Source organism: Tachypleus tridentatus, chromosome 12 (assembly GCF_004210375.1).
Source record: "Tachypleus tridentatus isolate NWPU-2018 chromosome 12, ASM421037v1, whole genome shotgun sequence".
Classification (NCBI taxonomy): Eukaryota; Metazoa; Arthropoda; class Merostomata; order Xiphosura; family Limulidae; genus Tachypleus; species Tachypleus tridentatus.
The window spans coordinates 20,176,130-20,193,331 of NC_134836.1; the positions used below are offsets into that span (position 1 = coordinate 20,176,130).

A 17,202-nucleotide genomic window follows, 5' to 3' on the forward strand; every position below is an offset into this window, starting at 1 on the left:
TTAACGAGATTCCCACTGTCCCTATCTACTATCTAGCGAAACCACAGCCAGGGGAATGGGCTTGGAGAAATCAGGACTAGAAACGTCTTTTCGTAGGAGTGTTAAAATTAATAAACTAAAAATAAAGGTTACATCCAAGATAAACTTGTCTGGAAACAAGAAAGCTGAAGTGATGGCAGTCGTGACGTTCGCTAATGCAGACGTATAAAACTTGACAACATTATCCAACTGTCACATCACGACAGCCATTGTGATTCCTTAAGCAGTGGTTGTGACAAGGGTTAGCAGCTGTAATGGCTTGGTGATATTAGACCAACCTGGAAAAATAAGGAGTGGGATAATAATACTAAATAAAATTATGTGGTTTCAAATAGTTTTAAAACGTATACTGCATAAATTTATACCTTCTCTTGATGACGAGAAATCCACTTCAAATAAAAATGTATCTCAGAACGGCTGGAACGGGTATTAACACTTTTATTGATAATAGCAGAGAACAACGCTTGGACATTCCTAGATCATCTTCATGTTAAGAAAGAGAGAGTTTGCAACTGACCGTTGCTTGGCACGTCTTAGGGACAAGAGTATAAATGGGCATGGGATTACAGGGGGTGTTGCAGTTGGATGTTATACAGTAACAAAAACCAAAATTAAACCAATATAAAGGAACACCTTTATCTATATATTAATTAATAATCTAACAACGGCCACTTGCAAACTCTCTCTTTCTTTACCTGAAGATGGCCTAGAAGGCCAAAAGGTTGTTCTCTCTTTGCCAATAAGTGTTAATACCCATACCAGCCGTTCTGAAGTACAAATTTATAGTTTCGCAAACTTTTATAGTTAAAAACAACCAGTTTGTTCATAAACTTGAATAAACTTCTATGAAGGTGTAGTAAACTTGAAAACATTATCACAATAACCAATAAATAACGGTAAGTTGGAGTCAAGTCACGTATATCACCGCCGGTCTTTTTATGGGGTTATTTAAAAGGCAGAATTTATGCTAACCTTAAATCTGGAGGCATTATTGAACTTAAGACCAATATCAGCCTGGAAATTCGAAACAACCTCCTACAAACATTTATTAAAGTGATGAACAATATGACAGTCCGAATGTAAGCTGTTATAGGTAAACGTTGATATAAAATAGTGATCATGAGAACATGAACTATCATAATTAATCTTGAGATAAATTTATTATTTGCTAATCACCAGACTTTGTACTTTTATGAGTCGCATTAAAACGTGTACACTGTACGCTTTTTTTTTGTTGAGGGTCACCCGCTATGCTCCCAGTGGCTCAGCGGTATGTCTGCGGACTTACAACACTAAAAACCGGGTTACGATACCCGTCGTGGGCACAGCACAGATAGCCCATTGTGTAGCTTTGTGCTTAACTCAAAACAACAAAAACAACGACACCTGCTATATATTATAAAACAGTGGTGCACAAATTTTTTGAGTCAAGGGCCACAAAAAATTGAAAATTAAAATCGTCCCACAGTTGTTTCACACAAGATGGACATCACATTTAAGAACACACATATAACGATTATGTTAAAGAGTTTGCACATTATTCTGAGAAATATTATGATACGTCAACTGTCACAAAGTCAGTGCAATGGATGGTGCTGCATGTCATCTACGAGCTTAGAAATGTCCGGCTTGATGTTTGACGTTGAAAGACACAAAACTGCTTCCAGATGATCATCAGTCAGCTGACTGCAAGTGTTGTTTTTGTTCAGTTTCATATGCGAGAAAGCCTGTTTGCTGCAGTACATGCTGCCAAATATGCTGTTGTGGACAAGTGTGTTCTCTTTCAGATTAGCAAATGTATCAGGCAACGTTTTGTAGAAGTCAAGCGAACTGTTTTCTCGGTAAATAGCATGCAGTTCATCAGATGCCTGGAGATCAGTTAGTTCGAGCTGATATTCTGCTGACACACTGAACGGATCAGCAAAACGTTTCATCAACAATCTACATTGGTCAAAGTCATGAAACCGTGAGTTGAAGGATTGAATCAAGGTATCTAGTTTCCCAACATAAACTTGTGTGTCAATGTCCTGATTTTTCTGTAGCTGTGACTGAAAAGTGGGAAAGTGCACGAAGTTGCCTGATGCTGCTTGTTGCCGAAACAACTGCAACTTTGTCCTGAAAGCTGAAACGTGATTTGCAAGCTGACAGTCAAGCTGATTTTTGCCTTGCAACTTCAAATTCAGATCATTCAAGTGTTGTGTTATGCCGACCAGAAAGGCCAAATCAGCTTGCCATGCTGGATCAGTCATGGAAATCACTTCTGTGTCTTTGTTCTTGCTTCTGAGGAATTCTATCACCTCATCAATCAACTCCCAGAATCTTCTGAGCATCTTCCATCGACTCAGCCAGCGTACTTCACAGTGATACACAAGGTCACCATAGTCTGAATCAGTTTCTTCAAGAAGACTTCAAAACTGACGGTGATTGAGCCCTCGTGATTTGATGAAATTGATGGTTTTCGTCACTAATGCCATGAGTGTCTGAAAACCAAGTTCTTTACTGCACAGGTTCTGTTGGTGAATAATACAGTGCAACTTCACCAACTGTCTGTTCTGCTTTTCTTGATGCTTCATCAACAGTGCTACCAGCCCGCTACTTTTTCTGATCATGGCTGGTGCTCCATCAGTTGTCACACTTACCAGTTTCGTGAAATCCAATGAAACACTACTACACAGTCGTACTGGCTCCTCGAATAGAGCAGACCCAGTTGTCTGACCCTTCATGGAACCCATGCCGATTAGTTCCTCTGTGATATCAAACAATGACGACACACCACGAACAAAAACTAGTAGCTGTGTTGTTGAACTGATGTCAGTCAACTCGTCTGCTGCCAAAGAGAAGTAGACAAAGTTGGCTGCTTTATTTGTTAGCTGCCTTGTCATGTCTGCTGAGAGGTGTGAAATTCTTCGTTGAACTGTCATACGATTCAAAGCCACCGTCTATAGCTTGCGAACTGCTTCCGGACACAACTTTTCCAATGCAGTAATCATACATTGCTCGACAAAATCACCATCAGTGAACGGTTGTCAGATTTTGCTATCATCAACGAAATATCGTAACTGACCTCACATGCTGCACCTAAATCTGCTGACTGCTTTGAGAAAACGTTCTGCTGGTGATTCAGCGACCGCCGCAGAGATTCAATTTGAGTGTTCGTTCATCACCGACAACGTTGTTGAAATCTTTGTGCTTCGACTCATAATGACGCTTTCTTTTGGATACCTTCGCTACTGCTATTGCCAAATGACACAGCAGACAAATCATGTTCTTCTGTTGTTGAACAAAACAGTATTGCACAGTCCAATCATCATGCAACTGCTGGTTTTCGTCGTCAATTTTTCTTTTACGATTAGCTGCCATTTTTGTTACGAAATAATAGCAAAATAGGACACGTAAGTAAATCTCGAAGAACAATTGGGATTTCGTGAGATTTCGTAATTACGGAAATATTACGTCATTGCGCCAATGATTAAATGCCTATGCATTAACGAGATTTGCTTATTAAATTTTCTTTATTGCTCGACACAAATATGGAACCATCCAGTATCTAATATAATGCATATTCTTCTATAGCCATTAATCTTCGCGCAGGCGCGAACTCTCTATGTTTGACTTTCCAGTTGGACATCGCGGGCCACTCGGCGTCTCGTCGCGGGCCGGACTTTGTGCACTACTGAATATAAAACCACTAGCCTATAGTCTGTTAAAAATGACGGGACAAGTACTACTACCCTCACCTAATAACTTCAAATTTTCAGTTAACTAAACTAAATAATATTTGCTTGTTTGTTTGTTTGGGAATTTCGCACAAAGCTACTCGAGGGCTATCTGTGCTAGCCGTCCCTAATTTAGCAGTGTAAGACTAGAGGGAAGGCAGCTAGTCATCACCACCCACCGCCAACTCTTGGGCTACTCTTTTACCAACGAATAGTGGGATTGACCGTCACATTATATACCCCCACGGCTGGGAGGGCGAGCATGTTTAGCGCGACGCGGGCGCGAACCCGCGACCCTCGGATTACGAGTCGCACGCCTTATGCGTTAGGCCATGCCGGGCCAATAATATTTGCAAAATCAAGCCTAACCCAACAACGAGGCAGAAAAGTGCAATTCAGTTAGTCAAACGTTCGTAATTTCCTTTGTGAGCCAACCAAAATTAAATGATTCATGAAATGAACCGTGGAATATTAGTAAAAATCAGCTACATTAACAACTTTTAATATATAGAAAATCCAGTACGTTTTGATAATACTACGTTCCAATAATGTATTTTATGTCATGTGTTACGTTTACGATTTATCTCGGACGAGCCTCCGATTTAATTTACTACGTACACTATTTATTCAGATTTCAAATAGCCGGAAATTTTAATTTTAGTTTAGAAGTTAAATGAATTTCGATATTTGTCAAATGTATGACATTTGCCTACAAGACTAATACACTATTTTATTTCTTAATACAAATATATTTTAATATACAAACAACAATACAATTTACAATAACGGTTATTACAAATATGGTTTATATACAACTTAATTCTGAGCTGGTATCGTTTCACCTCACTCAAACTAGCTAGCTGTCTTGACTGATCTCGCACCGCTTACAAGCTGACTTTTTATCGATGAAGATATTAAATGTCCTCTTGGAAATACTAACGTCCGAAGTATTTCACAAAAGTTTGTAATGTTCGAAAGTTATAAACGTTCCTGGTCAAATACTACAGTTTTACGATTAGTAAGAGTTTATCGCAACTATAGCTTCCAAGGTTAAAAATACACTGACTGTAGCAACCAAGAAATATTGTTTTGTCTCTCGGTGCATCGGTTTATATACGTTAAGGCATGATTCTCGAATATTCAACAATGTTTGAAGACACCCTAGTATTTTCGTAAACCATATATTGTTCATTCTTGCTCTCGAGAATCTTCTACAAATTTAGAGAACAGGACTTGTGTAATACACATCTAACAATATACGCCAGATGCATCAAATTGAAATAAATGTAGGTATTACAATAAACGCCCCCCTCTAGTACAGCGGTATGTCTTCGGATTTACATCGCAAAATCAGGGGTTCGATTTCCCTCGGTGGGCTGAGAATTTGTCCTCCAGGTTGGGGGTTGTGCAATAGGCTGACAACCTACTCATTTACAACCAGACTGTTACAGAAACCGCAGCGATTGCGGCCCTATGTTCCTTAAGGAATCAAGTGGCATATGATGATGATTACAATAAATGTTTAACGGTAAATCCGTTACACAAGTCGCTTAGCAAGAAAAGTATAATCTAATATTGTTTTGTAAAAGTATAAAATTAAATATATAGAGGACAAAACTGTAAAAAATATTTGTTTATTTTTTTTTTAAATTAGAGTCTTTGTTGTTTAAAACTCGAGGACTATCTGCGCTAGCCGTTCCTACCAACTATTCGTTGGTAAAAAGAGTAACCCAAGAGCTGGCAATGGGTGTTTAGGACTGTCTTCCTTCTATTCTCGCGCTGCTAAATTAGGACTCCTCGAGTAGCTTTGTGCGAAATTCTGAAACAAACAAGTTTCTATGCACAACAGTAACTTAATCATATACCACTTGAAATATATTGTTATAGGCTATATTTTCAATATTATAATTTCGAGGTTAGCTTAAGTTTACATGATGTTATGACAAAGTACATTTACGAGAATATGTTTACAAATTTTTAAATTTTACGTCACAAAAATCTAGTCAATGTGAGGAGTATTGGGAAACGAGAACAGATTATAAATACAAAAATCAGTGAAGCGTTGAGTTATTATACTTAACGTTCGTGAAGCGTTGAGTTATTATACTTAGCGTTCGTGCTTTGAGCTAGAAGTGAATAGTGAATGAATATTGTGTTAATTTACTGTCATTCAATGGTGATTTAGAGAAGTAATTAGATCCATGTCAGTTGTTGCGTATATTCAGTTACATGATTGTATAGCTTTGACATTTAACAAGTTTCTTTTTTACGTTTTATTCGTAGGGTAATTAGCATGGTATTTTTTTAGTAAAGTAAAGGCATCTTGTAGAAACGCTAAGGAAGAACTAAACAAATCGATTATCGTTAAGTTAATTGGACTATTAGTTTCATCAAATAATTTAAAAAGAACTAGCTCTACAAAGTGACAACGTTATAACAACATAATAATAGCATGCTTCTATGTAGAATTACATCAGAAGATACAAGGTTCGAGGATAAATATGCTGTATAACATGCTCTACGTTTTCGGCCTAAAGAGCGTTACAGCTGTAACAGTTAATTTTGCTATTAACAAGAACTGTGCAGGAAGCAAGTGCTGCTAAATGGTTGACTTCTTTCTAACCAGAAGTTTGAAATTAGAGATGCTATTCCTAATTCTAATGGAACTTTAACCTAATCATTTACTCGTCCATAAGATGCCACTCAAATACCTCACGAAATATTTGCAAATCGTACATATTAAAAATATTGATGAGAGAAAAATTAGTGAATCAACAGAGTTTGCTATTGTCATTTATAGATGTATTGAGGATGTCGAGGTACTACAGAATTAAGTGCACCAATTGCTAACTTGAACAATTAGTTTGCAAATAACTTTTAATACAATAAACATAAAGTATTGTATGTGAGTTATCATAATTTGATTATATGTTAAATAGGAACGAGAACTTGAGAATTCACTGAACAGCATCATTGAAGTAAAAGATCTTAGCATAGTGTTGTGGGTAAGTCACTCAGGCCATCGAGTTAGTTCTCTTTTTAGTAAACCTAATATAATTTTAAAGACCTAAGATGGTAATTATCTCTCAATAAAATTATCAGATAAGCCTTACATAGAATGTCATGTACACTTTGTGTGTCTTCAGTTCTTGGTTAAGAAATAATACTGACTTTTACGGAAAGGGCTCAGAGGAAATCAAGCCTGATTTCTATATGTTAAATTTTGAAGACAACTGGATGAGAGTGTAGTAGTGATTATATATCTTAATATTTGTAGTTTCTGATCACATAGGAAGATTTTTGTTTGATCATTGGACATACAAAATAGTTTGGCGCACCTTAAAAGCAAAATTTAAAACATGTTTTGATGTATCAAATCATTTAGTGAGATTTACATTTCCCAAATATAAATGACACTTGTTATTTTAAAGCTTAAACGACACATCATGTGACACATGTACTAAACGCTCGTGTCAGAAATATTCATAACACTCACATAGAAAGTATGGTATGGTATGTGTTCGAATCTTGGACCTTCAGAATATATGACTTTGTGAAGAGTTTTCGTTTTGTCACTTGTCAAGTACTCATGAGCTCTATGTTTTGGAATATTTTACTGTAGTTTAATTGAATTTACTTTAAAAAATTATGTTGTACAATTTTCTATTACAGGTCCTTTTTAAAAATGACAGTCGCAGTTTCTGGGAGCAACAAATTCAACTGTATTTTTTGGCACCGTCTTAAATTTAATGTATGTACTCCTGACTGACAATTTAAGAACAGTGGCTTCAAACGTTATCAGTGAGTTTATTTACTTAAGCTTTTATTTTTAGGGTTTAGAACCACATTTTTTTCATTAATAAGTTTTATATTTAAGTAAAGTACTTGAATCTTTACGTCTACTATATAGTTTGATTCGAATAAGTTTTACAGGAACGTTATAAAATCAGCAATGATCAATATTTTCCATTTATTTGTAAAATTTACTCACATGTGATCAAACCAACAAATTCTTGCAATACAAGCTAGGCGTGACCTAGTGAATAACGTACACGAAATCCGAGGGTTCATGGTAAGATGAGATCACGGAAGTACTATAAATCTTACTGTTTACTTGGACCAGACTATAACAATGGCTGGCTGTGGATGGTGTAGATCATCTGTTTTTCCTCCATAGTTTATTATATAAAAGTTGAAGGCGGCAATTAGCTGATGGCTAAGTGAAACTTTGCTCAGAAGTTAAAGGAAAGAACGAAACAAAAACAATATCACGAGCAGCCAGCAATCAACCTGACCTTCTCTCCATCATATAAACTATCTAATGCCTGAAAGTCAGTGTGTGTGTGTGTGTCATTTCACGTTTAATTTCGGCCCCATATGGCCAGGTGGGTTAAGGCGTTCAACTCGTAATCTGAGGGTCGCGGGTTTGAATCCCCATCACACCAAAGATGTTCGCTCTTTCAGCTGTGAGGGCGTTATAATGTGACAATTAATCCCACTATTCGTTGGTAAAAGAGTAGCCTTGGCAGTGGGTGGCGATGATTAACTGCCTTCCCTCTAGTCTTACACTACTAAAATAGGGACAGCTAGCGCAGATAGCCCTCGCGTAGCTTGTTTGTTTTGGAATTTCGTGCAAAGCTACTCTAGGGCTATCTGCACTAGCCGTCCCAAATTTAGCAGTGTAAGACTATAGGAAAGGGAGCTAGTCATCACCACCCCTCGCCAACTCTTGGTCTACTTTTTTACCAACGAATAGTGGGATTGACCGTCACTTTATAACGCCCCCACGGCTGAAAGGGCGAGCATGTTTGATGCGACGGGGATTCGAACCCGCGACCCTCAGATTACGAGTCGAACGCTTTAACCCACCTGACTATGCCGGGCCCCACGTAGAAATTAACCACTTGTTTGTAGATTAAGTAGATTATATATGGCAATGTTGACTCCCAGAATGCCTTACAATATTTCGTTATCTGTTTGTTTTAGAATTAAGCAGAAAGCTACACAATGGGCTATCTGTGCCCTGCCCACCACGGGTATCGAAACCCGGTTTTTAGTGTGTAAGTCCACAGATATACCACCGTGCCACTGGTGGACTCAGAATGCCTTACAACTCTGTTGCAAGTTATATTCTTAATATTTTAATTTCTGTCTTGAACATCCAGACGCTTCCCGTAGTAATTACAAAAAAAAAAAAAAGAGTACAATAAAATTTGGGAGATAAGGTAGTTAATGAGTTGATAAGTTCAGTGATTGTGAGTTAGGCAGTAAGAGTTGGTGAGTCTTGAGCCAGTTAGTAACTTATTCAGTAAGCATATTGGTTATGGATTGATTATCGAGGAAAATTTTGCAAGTAAGTTAGGTTTACCGTTGGTCTCAGAAATTTCAAACATTGTTTGCGAATTAGGCCTGCCAATGAATGTAAACTGTAGGAAATGTTATACAAGAAATAAGTTAACATTTTACCAATACGTGGAGTGAAATGTTCATTATTTTTACTAAATAATCAAAATAGATCATCCAAAGCTAGAACATGTTATAGCATTGATATTAGAAGTGGGATTATTTCAGTGAAACTAAAATAGCCCTTTGTCCAAACTTCAACAAATTCAATATAGTAACACTAGCATGCGCTCGAAAATATGTTAAATACAATGAAGTAGCGGAAAGAGATAGGGCACTGAAAGAATATCAGTTAAAAAAGAAACTGAAAATTAGAAAACCAAAACAAAAAAAAAAATTAAAATAAGACTAAATAAGTAGAGAACGGCTGTAATTACAAAATTAAAGAAATACAGAAATTCATCTAGGAGTAAACAAACATAATAACAGCAAGATCAATATCAGAATTAAACATTTGGAAAATGAATTGGTATCAAAAACAAAGTTCATGAGCAGATTATGAAAGAAATAAGAGATTTTAGCCAAACTAGTGGAATATTTAAAAAGGGTGACCTGGTCATTTTACTCGGATGTTCCAAGTGAAATTAAACGCCATAACAGACGAAAATATATAAATTATGCTGAAGTGAAGTAGATGTCTAAGATGACCCAGGAAGGTCGAAACGTTGTTCTCTGCTTTATTAGTAAAAGTGTTAATACATATACCAACCTTTCTAAGATACATTTTTATTTAAAACGGGTTTCTCGCCATCAAGAATCAAGTAGTATGCATGTTTGTTATGGATCACCGTTATCAACGTGGAAAATTATACAAGAAAGTTAGGCGTATTCAGAATTTTTGTTTAAACGTTGTTTGTAAAGACAAGCCTATGTGAACGTAGTTAATAGTAAACGTTAGAGATAAATGTTATTTTTACGTGGATTTGACTTTTTATTGTTGTCATTAAATAATAATTTAAAAAAAAAACGCCCAAAGACAGAACTTCAGATTTGTCAGCAGATTTATTTATTACAAATAGTGGTATTTAGTTCATACTAAAAACTCAGGGTACATTACTATTTTGAAATAGTAATATCAAATTAATGAATTTGGTGCTACTCACAAAATTTCAGAAAATAATTCCTTCAGATTTATCAAAATTGTTTACAAACATGTAATTGTTGTAAAACCAAAGAGTATGTTTAAGATATCGTAAAATCAACTTATTTTTCGTGCTGTTAAAATGTTGGTTATCTTCCTTTGGGTCTATTCATCTGGTTTAAACCAGTTTATGCAAAATACCATACTTCATCAGTAAAATTGATTTAGAAAAAAAAGATAAAAACGAAAGGACAGAGGCATTTATTCAAATGTATGTTACAATTACTTTTAACTGAATATTAAACGTGTCCATCTAAATGTACGTGTTTCTCTTACCTCTGTGCATACTGACACTACACTTGCCAAAATGCAGTTGGCGAAGCTTAATAGAATTACCATAAGTGGCGCTGAGGGTCTTTCCATTGTAAGGCTACGAAGTTGGCTGATAACAATAGCCAGAATAAACAAAGCTGCAGCCACCCATTGAGAAGAAGTCACACTTTTACGAAAAACCAGCCTGAAATGTTCAAAAATACGTTGTAATTGTTTAAGCACGACGAATACAAGACTTCAAAATACGAATATCACAAATTAATGAAAATTTGCTTTCATAATTAGATTTAAATCCACATAACATACCACCAATGACATACAAAACTGTATGCCTCGTCTGCAAATGCTTTCGCAAAAATTAGATTGTTTGTTTTTTGCGTAAAGCTCCTCGAGGGTTATCTGAGCTGGCCGTCTCTAACTTAGCAATATGAGACTAGTCATCACCACCCACCGCCAACTCTTTTACCAACGAATAGTGGGATTGATCATAACATAATAACGCCCCCATGGCTGAAAAGACGAACGTGTTTGGTGTGACGAGTATTCGAATCCGCAACCCTTGGATTACGAGTCAAAACGCCTTAACTACCTGTCTATGCCAGGCCCGTAAAAGTTAAAACAGGTGTATATACTATATATATGTTTTTTTAAAAATAAATCATGAGAGACTTAATTAACTATAATTGGACAGAATATGTTTAAGATGCTAAAAGATGCTCGTTATTTTCTCAAAAACACTTTCTTACTCAATTGCTTAGAGAATTTTAGAAAATGGTCAAGAAATATCAACAGGTATAAATAAATGAGATACAAAATACTGCCTTAATCTAGAATAACCTCATAAAATTTCTCGTCATTTAAGCAGTCTTCGTACAATTTATATGAAAAGTTTAGGACTGTTTAAATGACTTTTTAGTTATTTTTCTAATTCCATTGATAATGCATAAACTTCAAAGTTACCTGAATAACTTCCATCCATTATAAATCATGTATAGGATTTTTTAGATGTCAAATTATATCTCCCCTTTGGGTACACGATAAATTTGTGGTCTGCAACGTTAAAATCCGGTGCAACCTAGTAAGTAGTTTGGAGTTAAAATTAAACTGGATATTAGCGTTTAAATAATTTCGGTATAAATTCGAGTTCTAAATAGCTGAAATAAGGCTATATGGAGAGAGTTCTGGTGTTTAAGGCCTTTGATTCTCAACTTTCAAGTCGTGAGATCGAAACTAACTGCCAAAGATGCTTGCCCTTCTAGCCTTGTTAAGGAGTATCCTAAAAACTAGCAGTAGGTAGTAGTATTGACTAACTGCTTTCTTTCTATTCTATCTCTTCAAAACTAGGGACGGCTCTCAGAGCTAGCCCTCGTGTAGCTTTGCGCAGAATTCAACACGCAACTGCCTTGCGAATTAAATGATCCGAAAAATAAATGCTATCACCTATAAAAAACAACTTATTATGTTTTTTACATAATGTGACAGTATTACATTTCCTGGTCAACAGATCGCGTACTTCCGATTCAAAGAATTATATATTATTGCATATATGCAACACATAAGTAACCATATGTAAAAACAAAGAAAAACCACTCTTGATTCTATGATATGAGAAAAACAGATTAGTACCAATATGGCGAAATTACTGAACATTGTTTTGGTTAAACTGGTTCAAAGATGTATACATAAAAAAGAAATAGTAAACATATCTAGTATTAAAGACATATTTTTAATTTTAAGATTCCAAACAATAAAACTAAAATTTTTAAACTGCATGCACAAGGTGGTTATAAAGAACATATGTCCTCCGCTGGTACAGCAGTTAGACTTCGGATTTACAATGCTAAAATCAGGGGTTCGATTCCCCTCGGTGGACTCAGCAGATAGCCTGATGTTGCTTTGCTGTAAGAAAACACAAACACGCATGAAGAACACCACATATTTAAAATAATCGCACTTTTAAACATGTTGCTCCTAGGAATATACTGAAGAAAAGAAGCAAAATTCACCAACAGATATGGTACTTCAGTTGTGACGCGTAATACAGTTAAAACGATAGAAAAACAAATACTGTTTTGACACCAATTTCATTTTAATGGAGGAACAGCAAATGGTGGATATTAACATTTTTCGGATAGGTCGCAGCTACGTACAAAAAGGATTTTGGGTATGCAAACAAGGTTATTACAAAAAGTCATTTTCGAATGTTTGACCACATTTAGCCAAAAAACATATATAGATAATGACTTTATTTAAATGACATTAACAGTCAGCAGATAGTCCAATATGGCTTTGCTATAAGAAAACACACACACATTAACAGTGTTACTTTTCAAAACAAAATAGGAATTTCCTTTTAATAACACTAAGAATGACAGAAAACCTTCATTCTTTACAATAATGTCAAATCCAGCAGTTTTGGATGTATTTGAAGTAGTTTTTAATATATATTCACATAATACTTCGTGACGTATCCGTGTATTTCAGTGATATAAATGGAGAATGGGGTCAAATGTCGAGAAATTGTGCCCACATAATGAAGCAAATGATATCGTAATGTAACAATATTTTATAATTAAAATAATCCATAAGTTAAAATGACTTTATATAATTATCTTATTTGCATATACAGTTTGTTTTTTTTTTGTACAGAAATGCATGCTCTCTGGAAAAAAATGTAGGCACCCGTCGTTGTGCTTTTGTTGATTTCATTGGCCAGAATTTTTTATCTGTGTATTTCAAGTTATTACAATTGTAATATTAACTCCGATGCTGATTTTTTGTTACTGATCTTTCACCTGATGCACATTGGTAATCATAAACTTTATTCAAGAAGTATGGACATGTCACAAAGGTAGACAATATTTCAAAATCTGTCACAGAGAGTATTCAATATGACTTTCATGATTCTCAGTCAGTATATTATGGTACAGAATGGTACCGTATGTTTGCCATTCCCCTTTATTAATATATAACATTTTCGAACTTCCTGTGTTTTCTTTCAGTTCAGTTTAGACGCAGAAAGTCGCTCAAGTAAATAATCTAATTTTCCTTTATTCCAGCTCTCCTAGGGATCTGAGCTCACTAATTAGCAGTTAAACACATTTTCTTGCAGAAAATGCATCTCTGACACCCTATAGTAGAAGGATTGAATAACTTATTAATCAGTTATGCTAAGACAAACGTAATTTTGATACTTAACATTTATGTTTTCTTCAAATATAGTTTAAAATTTGTAACCAGAACTAAATGATTAATTCAGCTCGGACAATATTCGTAATTTTGTAGCAATGTACAGAGGGTTAAGTACATTATATTAAAACAATTTTTGGATGCACAAATCAGCAAGTTGCTTGACAATCATAGTCATTATAACGTCGTGGTGAAGTGCAATATATCTATCTAAATTACATTTTGATATTTTTGGAGTTAGGAAAGGCAATGTGGTGCCACTGAAAATTGATCACTTTTGTAAGGGTATGTAACAGTTCTTTCCAATAAAAAATATTATAATACTTATTTCATAACGATTTTTCAAACTGTTAATTTATAATTTACAAGATGGGGATATATGGTGTACTTAATGTCATTCTAAAACAATAGAATATGGATCAACATGGACACCAGGAACACTAGAAAGAGACCTGCAACAGTTCACACACCAACTATGGTAAGCAAAATGTAGTGTCTTGTAACAGAACACAAACATCAATGGCAAAGACTGTCCAAGTGTCCCAGTCTAGAGTAAGTAACATAATCAAAAAGAATCTCTGATACATGTGCACAAACTGGTTTCATAACATACCCAGGAAAAGGAGATCAACAGTAGAAAACTGTGTTAACAATACCTAGCCATTGGAAAATATCAGTGCCTGGCTACACTCAAACAAGCGTATGTTCATCTTGATAACTGTAGCCAGTTGATGGGCGAAAAAATTTCAAAAGGTAGTAAGTGGTACACCATAAATCTTTTCTTTAAAAATTGATGATCATTGGTTGATATTTTATCAGGCATAAGTTAGGGATTAGTAGAGTGGACACAAAGGTCAAATTGAGCTTTGCTTACTATCAGTCTAATGACCTGCTTATACCCTTTGTACCACGCAGAAATGATGGCTTTATATATAAAAGAATTTAACATGGTATGACTTCACCAAGCTTTGTGATAACTATAGTTCAACTATTGCCTACCTCAAGCATTTGGAGAAATAAATAGGTATCCATATATATGTAAAAACGGCTCGTTTGGGTTGAGAAGATATTTTACGTAGAGGAGCGAACAACGTTTCGACCTTCTTCGGTCATCGACACTCAGTTACACAACCTCTTTCAAACATGTGGCCAGATTCCGGTCAGTTACCTCTTTCTTTCTTTGTGAACCTGACGATGACCGAAGAAGGCCGAAATGTTCTTCGCTCCTCTACGTAAAATATCTTCTCAACCCAAACGAGCCGTTTTTATATATATATTTTTCTCTACAAGTGGGTTTTCTCGACATTATTGAAACAGGTATCCATGTACTTTCATAAGAAGACATAGCACTCAAGTTGTCAGATGCAGTGCCTGTATGTTTCAGTATGATCAGGCTGTTAAACCGGGTGTTAAGAAACTTTCGTCCGCTAGATAGCCTATAGAAAACACCTGTGAAGTAATGTTGTGCCTTGGGCTGCCTTATGACGGACTATTTTGGAATTGAAACTACGTTGTAGGGGTATTGTCAAGATAAACGGTCGTTATATACAGCATTACCAGACTTGGCTACACAGATTGTAACGACATGGTGAGGATCCAAATTTCTTTGGATATAACGTACTTAACCCTTTAGTAAAGAATGAGCTTTGTACTTAATAATGCAAGATAGTAATAATAAAATTATAAGACCTACCGGTATATGATGAGTGTGAAGACAACTTTGCTCTGAATCAACACTATCCATACAGCTGGAGTTATGTAAGTCAATGCATATAGGAAAATGGTGCTGGTGATGGCATAAATCAACGACGGAAACAGAAAAAGCAAGGATGGCCGAAGGCTCCGGATGGATCTCTTCATGACTAGGTAGATGATTGTAACTGTCAAACACTTTAGAGCGTCAACAATTGTGACCATTTCCGTTTGTGCTATAGGATAACTACTCCTATTGTGATATAACAATGCATAACTAAAGACGATCTTTCCAACATCCACTGCTAAAAGTAAGAAAACCAGCAACTGCTTGACAAAGACATCTTGAACATATGGGTTCAAGTGACACTCCTCGAAGCACAGACAAATCTTCCTAATTAAAGCAGAATGAACGATAGTTATTTCAGATATGAGTCGGCTAACGAACAATTCGTGATTTCCGCTTCGTTTATCAGATATACTAACTTATATGGCTCCTGCCCGCCAGTGGCTTAGCGGTATGTCTATGTACTTACAACGCTAAAAAGCAGTGGTGAAAAGAGAACAGATAGCCAACTGTGTAGTTTTGTGCTTAGCTTTAAACAAATGTATAGCTCTAACATCGTGAATGCTGCTTTATCTTGATATGACTTGTTCTGGTTCATAATGAAAATTGTCCAACCATAAAAAAAAGCAGCGTACTTTTTAGAAGTTTGATTCTGAATTTCGCGCAAAGCTGCACGAGGGTTATCTGCGCTAGCCATCCCTAATTTAGCAGTGTAAGACTAAAGAGAAGGCAGCTAGTCATCAACACCCACCGCTAACTCTTAACAACGAATAGTAGGATTGACGAAATATTATAACGACCCCACAGCTGAGAGGGCGAGGATGTTTGGTGTGACCATGCCGGGCCGCCTTTGTATGTGCTCCTAAGATATCCTTGGAGGGAAAAACTTTCTCGATAAATAAATATTAGCATTTGTAATTCAAAAAGTTAAGGTAGTAGGAGTAAGTGCAAAAAGACGAACGGCCTACTGTACATCTGAAACGAAATTATATGATAAGTTATCTAATATATTTCTAACATTAGTTATGTCTTATAAAAAATAAATAAAAATTTGATGTCATCCAATTTACACAGGTCAACAGATAGTAATAAAAGTGGTTTGTAATGGTAAGTTAAAATCACGTTAAAGGTTTAGTTAAATACTTTCATGTGAAAAGAAACCAAAACAAACTTTATATCTTGTTCATTTATTGTTTAAAGTCCACCGTTAGGACAGCAATAAGTCTATGGATCTACATTGCTAAAATCAGGGATTCGATTCTTTTTGTTGGACACAGCAGATAGCCTGATGTGGCTTTGCTATCAGAAAACACACACACATACTCTTGTTTAATATAGCTTGTTGAAAATGGAAACATATTTTAAAATTTATGTTGCTATTTTACAAGCGCTAAAACTTTTGGTGCTGTTTCATTTTTTATTACTAAACTTCAGTTCTCGGGCAAGTTAAACATTTCTTTACGAAAGTAGTTTTTCGTTTTTTTTTCAAAATTGAATAATTATTTTGCACACAAAATCCCTGGTGTGTCTTTCAATGTTAGGAACTGCATTCAATCCTAAGTTTCTAACTATTTTAAATTTTTTACTGGAGTTTTACTGAGATTTATTTGACACAATGACAACTTATATTCTCAGGGAACGTATAAAGAAAGTTTGTAGGGATTCTAATTTGTGAGATCAAA

At 35.6% G+C, this 17,202-nt stretch overlaps 1 pseudogene; it reads right to left on the reverse strand.

Moving 5' to 3' along the window:
* Positions 1–21: 21 nt before the first annotated feature.
* On the reverse strand, positions 22–16,118 carry LOC143234965 (uncharacterized; annotated as a pseudogene).
* Between the last annotated feature and the right edge of the window lie 1,084 nt (positions 16,119–17,202).